The 12,942-nt window shown below is 58.1% G+C and overlaps 1 protein-coding gene and 2 long non-coding RNA genes across 8 annotated transcripts in view; 2 read left to right on the forward strand and 1 right to left on the reverse strand.

The window, feature by feature from the left end:
* Positions 1–5,950: 5,950 nt before the first annotated feature.
* LOC100999847 lies at positions 5,951–7,430 on the forward strand (the record flags this gene model as incomplete). Its single annotated transcript, XR_004178869.1, has 1 exon — positions 5,951–7,430. It is a non-coding gene; the product is annotated as a putative uncharacterized protein FLJ44790 (long non-coding RNA).
* A 1,041-nt stretch (positions 7,431–8,471) lies between these two features.
* LOC103887886 lies at positions 8,472–11,012 on the reverse strand. The gene is made up of 3 exons (XR_002515036.2): positions 10,940–11,012; positions 9,498–9,673; positions 8,472–8,633 (listed from the first exon to the last, which is right to left on the reverse strand). It is a non-coding gene; the product is annotated as an uncharacterized LOC103887886 (long non-coding RNA).
* Positions 11,013–11,872: 860 nt separating this feature from the next.
* Positions 11,873–12,942, forward strand: part of OSBPL2 (oxysterol binding protein like 2) — a 58,178-nt gene continuing 57,108 nt past the window's right edge. For 4 of the 6 annotated variants that reach the window (XM_003904529.5, XM_021920836.2, XM_021920841.2 and 1 more), the window contains exon 1: positions 11,873–12,002. The gene's annotated coding sequence lies outside the window, so the exon portion shown is untranslated. Of the gene's footprint in view, positions 12,003–12,115; positions 12,458–12,942 lie in introns of those variants that run through there. The other 2 variants (XM_031656892.1, XM_031656891.1) reach the window with 2 other exon arrangements.

The raw sequence follows: 12,942 nt of genomic DNA on the forward strand, positions 1-12,942 counted from the left end.
AGAAAGCAGAACGGTCTCCACTGTGCTTTTCCAGAACCCTCCGAAGGACCAAGAGGGCTCCAGAGCATCTGGGACCTGGCCCCAAACCCAAGTCCAGCTGTGGGGGGCCCAGCCACAGCCCGGGAGCCCTCACCCCATCCCTAAGAGCATTTGGTGGGACCTCCTGTGGCTATAATCCAGCAGAGCAGCACTGCCTGGGGGTCTCCGAGCCAAACCCAGGCCATGAGCCCCCATCCCTGCCAGTGCCTGGGGGTGAATCAGGCCCTGAACAGTGGTAAGCGTCAAGCCAGGGGGCTGCTGGGCCAGGCCAGAAGTAGGGACAGGCCCTGGGGGAGGGGGATGTCTGGAACCTCAAATTGGTTGGCATCCAGCTCCTCCTGCTTCCCATGCCAGGGTGCCCTGAAACCCTGCCGGTGTCTGCCCCGAACACCTTGCCTACCCCCTCAGCCTACGTCCCAGCAGTGGGGACCAGGCTTGGTGACCCTGGTCCATCCTGCAGACCCCCAGCCAGGGCGCAAGGCTAGGCAGGCCAGCTAGGGGCCAAGTGCTCCCGACTGCTCCACACACGGGCCGGTGGGGCCCTCCCCTCCAGCAGCTGAGGTCAGCACAGGCAGGTGCCTGGTGGATCTAGTGGAGGGCGACAGACAAGAACGTGGGGTGTGTGGCCGGCACACACTGCCCAGGGCTGCTGGAGGGCTAGCCCCATCTCTGTCCACCCCCCTGCCTCCCGCCTGGGTGGGGCAGTCTGTCTGGGGAGGAAGCAAGGATGGCCACGGGGCGGGCACACTGGAGGCCCGGGGTGAGTACTGGGCAGGCCGGCCCCCGTCCAGCTGCTGCCTGGATCCACTCTCGGTGTAAGGCTCTCGGTGTAAGGCTGAGAGGCCGGCTTTACCCTGGAACCTGAAGCCTGGTGGGGAGGTGGCCCCTCCTCCTCCCTCTGTCCCCGCCTCCTGTACCTCCATGCCCCTCCCCAGACACACGCCCCTCAGGCTCCGCCCCACCTGGCACCTGCCCCCGTGGGTGCCTCCTTCCAGAAGCCTTCAGGGTTACTCCAGGTCTTCCCATTGCCTGTGCTGTTCCCGGAGCTGCTGACCATTGTTCCAGGTAGTTTATGCTCTCACCCCTAGGGCAAACACAGCCCCGACCCCTCCTGGAGCCCTAGGCCCTCTTCCCCTGCAGAAGGTCGGAAAGAGGCGCCCGGTGGAGGGGCTGAGCGGTGCAGGTGGGCTCAGGGAGCCTAGTCCTGGAGGAGGAGTCTGGGCCCTACGAGGACGAGGACGGAGATGGGGACAGGGACGGGGACGGCCCTCTCTATTGACTCCCTGGAGTCCTCCAGATCCAGGGCAGCTCCTAGGGAACTGGTGCCTGCTGGAAAAACTAACCCAGATTTGATCAGATGCTGGGGCTGGGATCCAGTGAATGTGGGCGTGCCCCTGTGTCCCAGGTGAGGAAGGATGGGGGCTCCCAAGAAGCAGGCAAGGGATGCATGCGTGTGCGTGCGTGGGTCTATGTGCCTGTCAATGTACACGACTGTGTGCATCCGGGTATGTCTGTGCGTGTCTCTCTGGGCTATGTGTGTGTGCACATGCGTCTGTGAGTCTGTGGGTGTGTCTGAGGGTGTTTGGTGCGAGCTGTGAGAGAGGTATTAGGAGGAAACTGACACTGTCCCCTTCCGCCCTGCAAGGGACAGGTCAGGGTGGGAGAAACAGTCCCTCCCTCCACAAAGCCCTGAGCCAGGGCAGGGGTCGAGAATTGCTCTAGAGGCAGACCCCTCTTCCCCTGGGTCTGGCACGGCCCACTGCCACTTGCCGCCCGCACACACACACTCACCACACCACACCCGCCAGCCCACACACTCAACACTCATCCCACACCCACACACTCACTCATCCCACACACACTCAAATACACGCTCATCCCACACACACTCATCCCACGCACTCAACACTCACACACACACACACTCAACACTCACACACTCATCCTATGCACACACACACTCATCACACACAAACACAGGCTCATCCCCCCACACACTCACACACATCCCACACACTCAACACACACTCATCCCACACATACACTCACACACTCAACACTCATCCCACACACATACTCAACACACTCAACACACACACTCATCCCACACACTCAAATACACACTCATCCCACACACTCAGCACACACACATTCATCCTTAATGCATACATCACTGCCACAAACACACGCCATCTCACACTCCACACTCTATCCCACCACCCCACACACTCCTTATCTCTCCTAAACACACTTTATCCTACATTGTGACTCCAACACATCTATCCCATACACACACTCCCCCATTCCTATACACACACACCCCCAACACACACACACCTCATCCCACACACCTACCTCACACACCTCATCCCCACTACCACACCTATCCCCACAAACACACAAAGACTCACACTCACATTCATACTTCCCTCCATTCCACACACACACCACACTCACACTCAAACACATACACACTTCCCTTCAATTCTATGCACACACTCAAACACATACTTAGACACTCCCCCCTTCCACACACACACACACATCACTCCCTCAATTCCACACACACATACACACTCCCCCCATTCCACACACACACTCACTCACACACACATCTTCCTCTTCCTTATATATTAAATATTTTCTTTGAGTTCTATTACTCTTAAATATATTCTCTCGAGTTCTATATTTCATTTCTTACATATTTTCTTTTACATATAACATTTCAAGTTCTCTCTGAGACTTATTTCATAAATATTCTTTATTCTATATTACATTTCATTTCTTATTACATTTCTTTTGATTTACATAACATTTTCTCTCTTTTGTTCTATATTCATAAATATAAGCATTTCTTTGATTCTACATTTCATTTACATATTATTTCTTTTAATTTATTATTAAATATTTTCTCGACACTTATTACTCTTACAGTTTCACAGATTTTTCGACTCATACCATGCACACACTTCCCTCTAATTCCCACACACACTGCCCATTCCACACCTCCCCACACACCTCCAAACACTGGCATCTCCCTCAGACTCCCACACACACTCACACACCACACACCTCAATTCCACACACACACATACACACTGCCTACTCTACACCCCACACTCTCTCCCATTACTTGTCCTCCCTACTCCCACACACACACACTGCTCCTATTCCCACACACTCTCACACAATCACAAACACTTCTCCCCATTACACACACACCCTCCCCTCACTCCTACTAAACACATACACATCCACAAACAAAAAGCATCTCTCTATTCCCACACACACTCCACACACCTCTTAATTTTACACACATATATTTCTCTCTCTATTCTACACACACACTTCAAATATACATTATCTTCTCTTTTCATTCCATTAATAATTTTCAAACATACCTTCCCCTAATTCTACACACTCTACCCCACACACTTCACACACACACATACAAACTCACTTCCACACTCACACTTCACAATCATATGCACACATACTCCTAATTCTACATATATTTCTTCTCACTTCACATACTCTGTACTCATTCCATTTTAAAGACATGCATACTCCTCTAATTCCCACACACACTTTTACATTCACATTTCTACTCACATTTTACAAAACACTTCATACCTTTATACCTCCCTATACATACATTCTCTAATTTTACACTTCTTCTTATTCACACACATATTCCATTCACACTCTACACATTAATTCTATTAATTTACACACACCACACATTCACATTCACACTCTCACCCACACACACTCTGCCATACACACTTCCACTCACACACACACAAAACCAGAAAACAAGGGAACAAGCTGTCCCGCCTGGGCTGTCCCCTGGGGAGCAGGGGAAAGTGCCTGGGACCGAAAAGCTTTGTAGGGCCTCATGTCGCTTTCCTTGGAACTCACCAATGTGGCATGGGTGCGTCCGGGCTGCAGCTGGGAATCCAAGGTCCCGGGCCAGACCAAGGGCATGAGCAGGGGGCAGCTGGATGCCCGGGCCAGACCAAGGGCATGAGCAGGGGGCAGCAGGGGCCAGACCCGGGCCTTGATGGAGGACGATGGAGGCGCAGCTCCTAGACCCAGGCCAGAGGCTGCCTTTGCAGGACATGGTGGGGCCAGCTGGGCTCTCCCCATGGCCCTGGGGGAAGGGCTGTCCACGTCCCCGGGGCGCTTGTTACCCTGGTGCGTCCCCCTGCCCCCTGCCCTACACTGGCCAACCTCACCTGGATCTGCCTCTTCCTGGTGTCCCATCATCCTCCCACTTTTTCTGAAGTTGCTTAACTGATCCAAGCAGAGATGGGAGTGCCCAAGGGATGTGCGGTGAGGTCACCGGACAACTCCTCCGTCCCCTGGGCTCTGTCCCACCTGTGCAGCACTGGACGAGCCAGTGGCACAAAGACCCTGGTGGAAACATCTGGGGCTCCCTGGTGTGCATCTTGAGTGCCCCCCTGTGTGCTCTTCTGAAGGGTGACCCCAGCCCAGAATGCCCTGATGAGGAGAGGAGGGAGTCAGAGACCGGTTGGGACAGGTGGCCGTCCTCTCCCTGTGCGGCGAGGTGGGCAGATAGCTCAGGATGCTTCATTTACCAGGATGGAAACCTTGCCTGCATCTGAGAGTACACTGGTGGTGCTATCTCCTTCAGGCATGGCTGGATCCAGGAGCCCGATGGCTACCATCAGAACTGGTGTCCCCACCCTGGGCTCAGCCTGCCGTCCTCTCAGGCAGCACTTACCCTTGGCATGGCACCTCCAGGCTGACATCCCAGCTCAGACCTGGGGTCCATGAAGGGCCCAAGTATGATCTGACTGATTATGGCCAGGCGATGAGTGATGCCCAGGCGATGAGTGATGCCCAGGTCCCAGTCACATGCCCTATCTGGGGCAAGAGATGGGCTCAGCCTAGTACCAACCTATGGGTAGTTCCCAAAGGAGGATTCAGGGCTGTTCCTAGGATATGTGGTGGATGCTGGGCAGAGCCCTGGCAATGCTCGCATGCCCTCCAAACAGCTTTCCCTTGCTCTGCCTCCTCTGAGCCTCACCAAGCCCCCAGGAAGTTGAGGCTCGAGTGCCTCTGTGGCCTACTTAGGACCTCCATCAGCACCTAGGACCTCCATCAGCAAAGGCCGGGTATAGACCCCTATGGGCTCCAGGTACCACCCCAACTCCCAGCCATCTGCCCAGACTGACCCACACCCACCTCCTGCAGATGCCCTGGGCATTACTGAACCCCTATTTCCTGAAGCCAGCCAGCTGGTGGGAGCATCGGCCAGCATGGTCCTCCCTGGCCCCAGGGATCTCCCAGCCCTGGGGCATGGGACTCCTGGGCAGACTGCCTTCCCCCAGCTTGTGCAGGCTGGCACCAGGCACAGGAGCCCAGCACAGGGCATCTTATCAGCCCCTCCATCTCTTCCCCAGAACAGGCCCAGCCTGCTCGCCTGGCCTGTCACCATGCCTGGATGGCATCACCTGGCTGACTGCATGCAACTGCTGAAACCCCATGGGCCCTGCTTGCAGTGCCGCACCCTCCTCGCCCAGGACGGCTGCAGAATTTACCAGCTACCCCACGGACCCTGCTTCCTGGGCTGCACCCTCCTCGCCCAGGATGGCTGCAGGATTCACCAGGTCCTCCGCACAGTGAAAATGTGAGCTCCTTGCCCCAAGATGATGAAGAATTTCAAGATGGGAATGGTAGAGTGGTAAATTAACCTCAGGTGCCATGGGACAGCACAGGTTGGGTGCTATGAGCCCTGCATGAAGCTCCCGGTGGGTATAGCTCCGCCTCATGGGTCACCCCTCTCTACCATGACCATGAGGACTGGGCTGGGCATGCAGTGCCCTGCTGTGACCCCTGACGCATAGACCGCCAGTCATCTCCTTCACCCACTCCCTGACCTCCTCTCCCAGGGGTGCAACTGGGGGAGTATACCCATCCCCAGAAGAACCCCAAATCTCTGGCTGGCTGTCTCTTACCCAACTCCCATCCCCAGCTCCAGCTGAGGGCAAGCGCGCTGCTGGGCTCTCCCGAGGAAAACCCATGGTGCCGCCCTCAGGCCCCCGGCAGCTCTTCAACCTGGGCCCCATCTCTGCCCCCATCTTGGCTCCCCAGGCATATTTAAACTTTGCCCCTCCCACCCCCGTGCCTGGCGGATCCCCTGGCACTGAGGCCCAGCCAGTGGCTCCAGCCAACGCACTTGGCTCCCGTAGCAAGTTAAATCTAACCCAGCCCAGCTGTCTCTCCTCCGGCTCCCACCTGCCCCTCCCATTCCCTGCAGGGATGTGCCCACACCCTGCCCACCCTACACAGGCCCTCAGGAAGGGTGCAGAGGTTCCCTAGGGTCCCCCACTTTCCCACGCTAGGAAAGCCCTTTGCCTAGCAGCCTCTGGGGTGAGTGCCCTGCTTCTGGAGGTACCCCAGCGCCCAGGGTGGGGCCAGCAGAGTGCAGCAGGTTTTCAACAGGTATTTCGAGAAGGAGCAGGAACCCACTTCCCATCAGTCAGGGCGCAGCCGGGAAGAGGGAAACTCCAGGGCCAACACTGAAGTGGCCACTGCAGCACCACGCTGGGGCATGGGGTCGGAACACAGCCCTCGTGCCACAGGCATGCCAGGGAATGTGTACCAGGCGCTCTGTCTTGCATCTGCGGCTGTCGGTTCTTCCGAGGCAGGGCAGTTATGGGTCACTTCTGGAGATGTCCACATTTCTGGGCCTGGGATGGTCTAGGCCTGGCTGTGAGGCCATCTCTAACCTGCTCCCTGTAGCCCCATGTTTTGTTTAGGCTGGCAATGCACTTAGCTAAAATGCTGCTATCCTACCAAAAGTGACATAGGATGGAGTTCTGGCCAGTGAGATGTGACACACCCAGAAGTGCTGGGTGTGTCTTCAGGGACAGATCCTCAAAGGGAGCTGACTCATCTAAGGGGCAGCACTTTTGCTCTTCCTCTTTTCCTTCCTCCTTTCTGGTCAGCTGTGCTTGTGATGGCTGGAGCACCAGCAGCTGTTTTGGGCCAGGAGGTGACACTGAGGCTGGAAGCTAGCACTAGGAGAGTGATACAGTAAGGTAGGAGCTGTGTCCCTGAGGATGCATGATACCCTGCCAGCCGGACAGCCTAGGCCTGTGTCACCTGAGAGAAAAGTACATTTCTACCCTGTCAAAGCCTCTGTTATTCTGAGCTTTCTCAGGAATGCAGCTCTAACCAGTCCTAAAGGGCAGGCAGCCATGTTGGCTCAAATGCTTCCCCCAGCAAGGCAGGAAGCCACTCCAGTGTCCTGCAAGAAACTTCATAGAGCCGGGCGCGGTGGCTCAAGCCTGTAATCCCAGCACTTTGGGAGGCCGAGACGGGCGGATCACGAGGTCAGGAGATCGAGACCATCCTGGCTAATACGGTGAAACCCCGTCTCTACTAAAAATACAAAAAACTAGCGGGGCGAGGTGGTGGACGCCTGTAGTCCCAGCTACTCGGGAGGCTGAGGCAGGAGAATGGCGTGAACCTGGGAGGCGGAGCTTGCAGTGAGCCGAGATGGCACCACTGCACTCCAGCCTGGACGACAGAGCGAGACTCTGTCTCAAAAAAAAAAAAAAAAAAAAGAAACTTCATAGAAAAAGGACTTCCATCCTCATATGCCGGGGGTCTGCATCAGGCCCTTCCTGGGCCCTGGAGCCTCCATGTGCCCCTGAGTGGGGCGGGTGCTGGTTCCTGGGCCCTGGAGCCTCCAAGTGCCCCTGAGTGGTGCGGGCGCTGGGAAGCCTAAGGCTGGGGAGGGCCCCTGTTCACTTTGTTTAGTTTTCTCAAACCCACTTGACTGAGGAACCCCTTCCTCCAGAAACAAGGAATTACAGCCGGAAAGACCTCTGGGAAGGCCGCCTTCTCCGCCCTTCACTGTGGGGTGGGGCGTGTCCCTGAGCTGCTGCACTCAGAGGAGCTGGGCCTGGCCCTGGGCATGCAGCAAGCACTCAGGAGAGGCTGCGGCTGCTGCCAGCTCTGTGAGTGGGAAACTGGGGGCCTTCTCCCCTCTCCCCAGCTCCTCATTCCACCCACTCTGGAGCTGTGGCCTGAGCCCCACGCTGGCCCTCTGCTCAGATGGGCCTGTTCCCGGGCAGGTCTCAGTGCCCAGGAGTGGAGAGGGGGGCTGCGGAGACAGGTGGGGTCACCCCAGGAAGAGTGGGTTTGCAAAGCTGCAGCAGCAAGGAAGCTGTGGGGTAAAAAGTTTATAAGAGGAACACTATTTTTTTCTTTTGGCAGAATTTAATGGGTGCAGATTGTTCAGGTCCCAAAGATATGGGGAAAAAAAAAAGAGAAAGAAAAAGCCCTTTGCTGCTGCTATTGATAACTTGTCTCGCTTCACGTGGTGGGTTCAAAACTAAAAATACTTCCTCCCAACGGTAGGGAAGCCAGGGCTGTCACGTTGCAGAGGAGACTGGAGAGCTGCGGTGGGGAGGGGTCAGCTGCGGCCACGTGAGGGCCAGGGCCAGGCCTCAGTGGCCACCCCTCTCTGGCTGCCCAGGCTGCATCCACACAGAAGATTCCATGGCTTTCCATAAAAGAGAGTGGGAGAATGTCCTCTCTAAAGGCCTGGGGAGTGCCTGGGGAGAGGAGACAGCCTCACCCGGGGCTCACCAACCAGCAGCTGCCAGCCAGGCCAGCAATGCCAAGGCACCCGGCGTTCCTGGAAGCCAACCCCTGTTTGATCTAATGGGGCAGCTGTGGGTGCAGACCTAGATAAAGAGATAAACCCAGACCCAGAAACCTGGGGGAGGAGGTAAGAGTGGAGCGGGGGAAAGGGCGGTGGGTCGTGGGCGGGACTGGTGCTGCCAGGCCCTGGGCAAGCTGCTTCTGTGCTCTAGGCCTCAGTTTCCCCATCCAAAAGGTGGGAGCAACAACCTCTCTTCCGCCTCCTTCACAGTGAGGGGAAAGGAAGCGGGATGACATAGATGTGGCTGGGACTGCTGGACCCCGCACGCCAGCCCTGGGAGGCATGTGGGTCATGAAATCCTCCCACTGGTGACCTGCCCCGTGGTGAGGGAGGGAGAGAGCTTCTCCCCTCCTCGGCTAAGAGGACAGAGGGAGGATCCTAGAAATTCTGTCAGGAAGCAGAAATTTGGTCTGAGAGCAGTGCAGGTGGGAGCAGACCCCCCCAAATCACCTGCAGGATGAGCATTTCTCAGGCTCTGGAGAGCATGTGTGGGGGTCCAGCAGCCACAGCCATGGGAACTCCTGGGCCTGTTGTTCATGCGTGGATCCCGGTCCGGGAGCCTGGGTGGAGCTCTGCCTTGTGGACAAGCTCCCGGCCAGGCCTGGTCCACCAGACCTCCCCATGCCTGGAGTCCCTCCTTGTGCCTGGAGCTGTGCTGGGCCCTTCCTCATTGCAGGGCTGGGGGAGTCCCTTAACCTGTCTGGGGCTCAGTCTGCTCATCTGTAAAGTGGGAATGATAGCACCTGGTACCCACTTGATTGGCTGCTGCAAACATGAAACGACATGGGCCTGTAAATCACAGGGCACTCGGCCACCATCATCATCATCATCGTCTTCATCATCATGGCCCCAGCTCGTCCATCTTTGTTGTCTTCCCCACTCCCATCTTTCATCCTTGCAGAACTGTGCCTCTCGAATTGGCCTCGTGACCTAGCAAATATCATGATGAAGATGCCTAAGTTGGTCTCAAGGCACCCTCCTTATTACCCACCAACCGAGGGAGGATCCTCGCCTAGTCCCAGCAACTGGCCCCAGGGAGGAAGTGCCCTTCCCAGTCGTGGAACGTCTCCAGCAGCGCTGGCTGATGGCAGACTACCCTTGGAACTCAGTTACTGCATCTGTGAAGAGGGGTGAAACCTCTGTTCCAGCCCAGAGGCCATCTGAGATCACATCCCCCACCGCCAAGGCCAGGGTGGATCTCCCTGCTTGGCCCTGGGGTGGTCCCTGGGCAGATGAGAGGGTCCTTCTACCTGGGCCTCTGAGGCTGCCCTCACTGGAGAGCTCATGGTCAAGGGGTGGACAGGCAGGTTGGAGTCCCTCAAGGGCACAGGGGTTAGAGTCTTATAGACTTAGGGTGAGGGGCATGGAGAGTGGTGGGCTTCTGGGACCCTGCACTGGCCCTGGCCAGGCCCACAGGGGAAACTGTGCAGTGCGGTCATCTCCGTGGCAACTGGCCTCATCGTCCTTGTCCTGGCTTGGGGGCCGAATGCCTTCCCTTCCCTTTCACCGGCTGGAGTCGCTTTCTTCAGAGGTAACCATGGCAACCCCTTTGTTTCTGAGGCCTGCCCGCCCTCCTCCCCGTTTTCTCTTCAGGAGAGGCTCATCCAGCTCCTTCCTAGTCCTGGCACGTCTCTAGTGGCGCCGGCTGACAGTGGCCCACCAGTGAGTGGGGCCAGTCCCTGGGGTGGGGGAGAATGGCCCTGCTGGGCCCAGAGATGTGGTCTGGACCCCGCCCCTGCCACAGGGGCCGCGTTCATTGGCTCACTCATGCCCTGACATTGATAGAGAGTACCCGCGTCTGCCACGGGGCCACAGATGGGGCGAAGGCCTGTCCCTGCCCCCACGGTCCTGCTAGGGGCAGCCTGGAAGTGGGGGGACAAGGCCTGAGGAGGGGGTGCAGAGGCCCAACGGGGGCTGGCTCTGCTGCAGAACGTGCTGTGGGGTCATGGGTCATTCGCCAGGGCTCTCAAGGCCACAGGGAGCCCAGGACTCTTGGCTCTACCTCAAACGGGCTGAAGCAGAAACGAGCATGTGGTTCACATAACTGAAAAGTCAAGGAGGGCACCTGCAGAGGTGCAGCAGGGTCCACGTGACCTGGCCGTGGTTGCTTCGGCTTTCCTCTGGGCTGGCTTCATTCTCGCGCAGCCCTGTTCTCTGGTGGTGGGATGTGGAAGAGTGGCCCCTTCGCTGTCTTACCTAACCCAGCTCTGGAGAGGTCTGTGGGCAGATGGGAGAGTCATTTGACTTCAGCTTCCCCTCTGGTCTGAACTCCGACCCTACAGCAAAAGTCCCAGGACTGAGCCTCTTTGGCTAGAACTGGGTCACAGGCTGACCCCTAAACCAACTGCTGGGACTCTAGGTAGCCAGCCTGGTTCATGCCACTCCACTCACCTCAAACCAGACCCATGACTTAAATGAGATGATGACAGGGGAACCCTGGTTTGCAAATGAAACTCCGGGTGCACACAGACTCAGAGAGGTTAATTAATTTGTCCAAATCCACACAGCTGGTAAAGAATGCAAGCTCCAGGTCTGATTCCAGAACTTCTGGGCTTAACCATGGAGCCACTGTAGGTCAGTGGGAGTCCAAAGGGCTTTAAGTATGGTAGTGAAACGATCAGGGATGCAGCTGGAAGGCTAAATTGGCGCTGGATTTTGGTTGGCGGTAAATGGCATGCAAAGGAGGCGGATATTCAGGATTTGGTAGGACAGTGGGAGCAGCTACGAGCCAGTTATCGCAAGGTCCCCAGCATTTGTGGGAAAAGGCCCCCCGGGCTTTGGGTAGCCGAGAGGTGGGCCTCGCAGGCCCGCACCGCCGCCAGGACGCAATGCACCTGCGGGCGGAGCGCCCACGCCCCGGGCCACCTGACTCACTGTTTGTCAACTCTGCTCTCCGCAGCCACGCCCTTTCCTCCTTCCCTCCCTCCCCTTTTGGCTCAGGGGCTGCATAACCCCGCCTCTCTCCTGCTGTGACTGGCTGTCCTCGCCGTCACTCCGCTACGTGGGCGGGGCACAGGTAGAGGCCCCTCCGCGAAGGGATTAGCATAGTCCCGCCCCCCGGCGCGAGCCTCGGGCCGGGCGCTGATTGGGCGGGCGGCGGCCGACGCGGCGGCGCCGGGCGCAGCCAGTGGCAGGCGCGGGCTGTCAGTCGGCGAGGCGGCGGGCCGCACTTCCGCCTCGGTGTCAGTGGGTCGCGGGCCTGCGGGGCGGGGGCGGGGCGGCAACGAGCTCGGCCGGCAACCGAGGGACCCGCGTCCAGGTGAGTGGCCCCCGCCGCCGCCACGCGAAGGCCCGGGACCCCGGCGAGCTGCGGGACCTGGGCCGCGGGCTGGGGCCGGGGTGGGGAGGGGAGGGCGGGCCGGACAGGACCCGGGTCCGCAGGCCGTCTCCAGCCCCGGCCCCGGCCTCGACCCCCACAGGGAGGCGCGCCCGGCCTAGGCCGCAGCCTGGCGCCCCGGGAAAACTTTGGGAGGAAAGTTGCGACCGGGCCTGGGGACTGGGCCTGGGTCCCGCGGCCCCCGCACCCCTCCCCCTGCGGTCGCCCGGCAACTGCGGTCCCGGGACCCGCGACCCGGCTCCCCGAGGCCCCCGGCCCCGCTGCTGCCCCGCCGAGCAGGAAGTGGGGACGGACGCACCTGCTGGCGGACTCGGCCTCTCTCACCAGCTCACCGGGAACAGGGAAGGATTTCGTACGCATTTAGGGCGATCCTGTAGGTGAGGAGGGCGAGTTCCGCCGGGAGGAAGGGCAGGGAGACGCAGCCCCACTCCGAGCCTGCTCTTCTTGTCCCGCAGGCCTGTGTCTTCCCAGGGAGGGTGCCCGCGGGCCCTCGTCCATTCCTCTGGGCTCTGTTTTTGTTTTTAATTTATAAACCTTAGCAGACTACACACGGTTGACAACTTGCTACCTAGCACCTATCTTTGGTAATGTAATTTTAAGAGGTTCCATCTTTCGTCAGTTATATTTTGGTACTCAGAAGAATACGTCTTTAGACTTTCCAAGTTTATAAGCCCAGGCCAAGACTGTTAGGTCGTCACAGCACCTCAGCCTCCCCGCTTCATCGGGGGATCGGCGGCCAGGTGGTGGGTGTCGGGGTGTTGCAGGCTCTCCTGGGGTGAGGGTCACCTCCCAGGGGCGTTTTTATCCGAACCGTCCTCTAGGACAGGCCCTGGCCTGGCTCCGGCAACTTTGGGATGATTGC

Source organism: Papio anubis, chromosome 16, assembly GCF_008728515.1.
Source record: "Papio anubis isolate 15944 chromosome 16, Panubis1.0, whole genome shotgun sequence".
In the NCBI taxonomy this organism is placed as follows: Eukaryota; Metazoa; Chordata; class Mammalia; order Primates; family Cercopithecidae; genus Papio; species Papio anubis.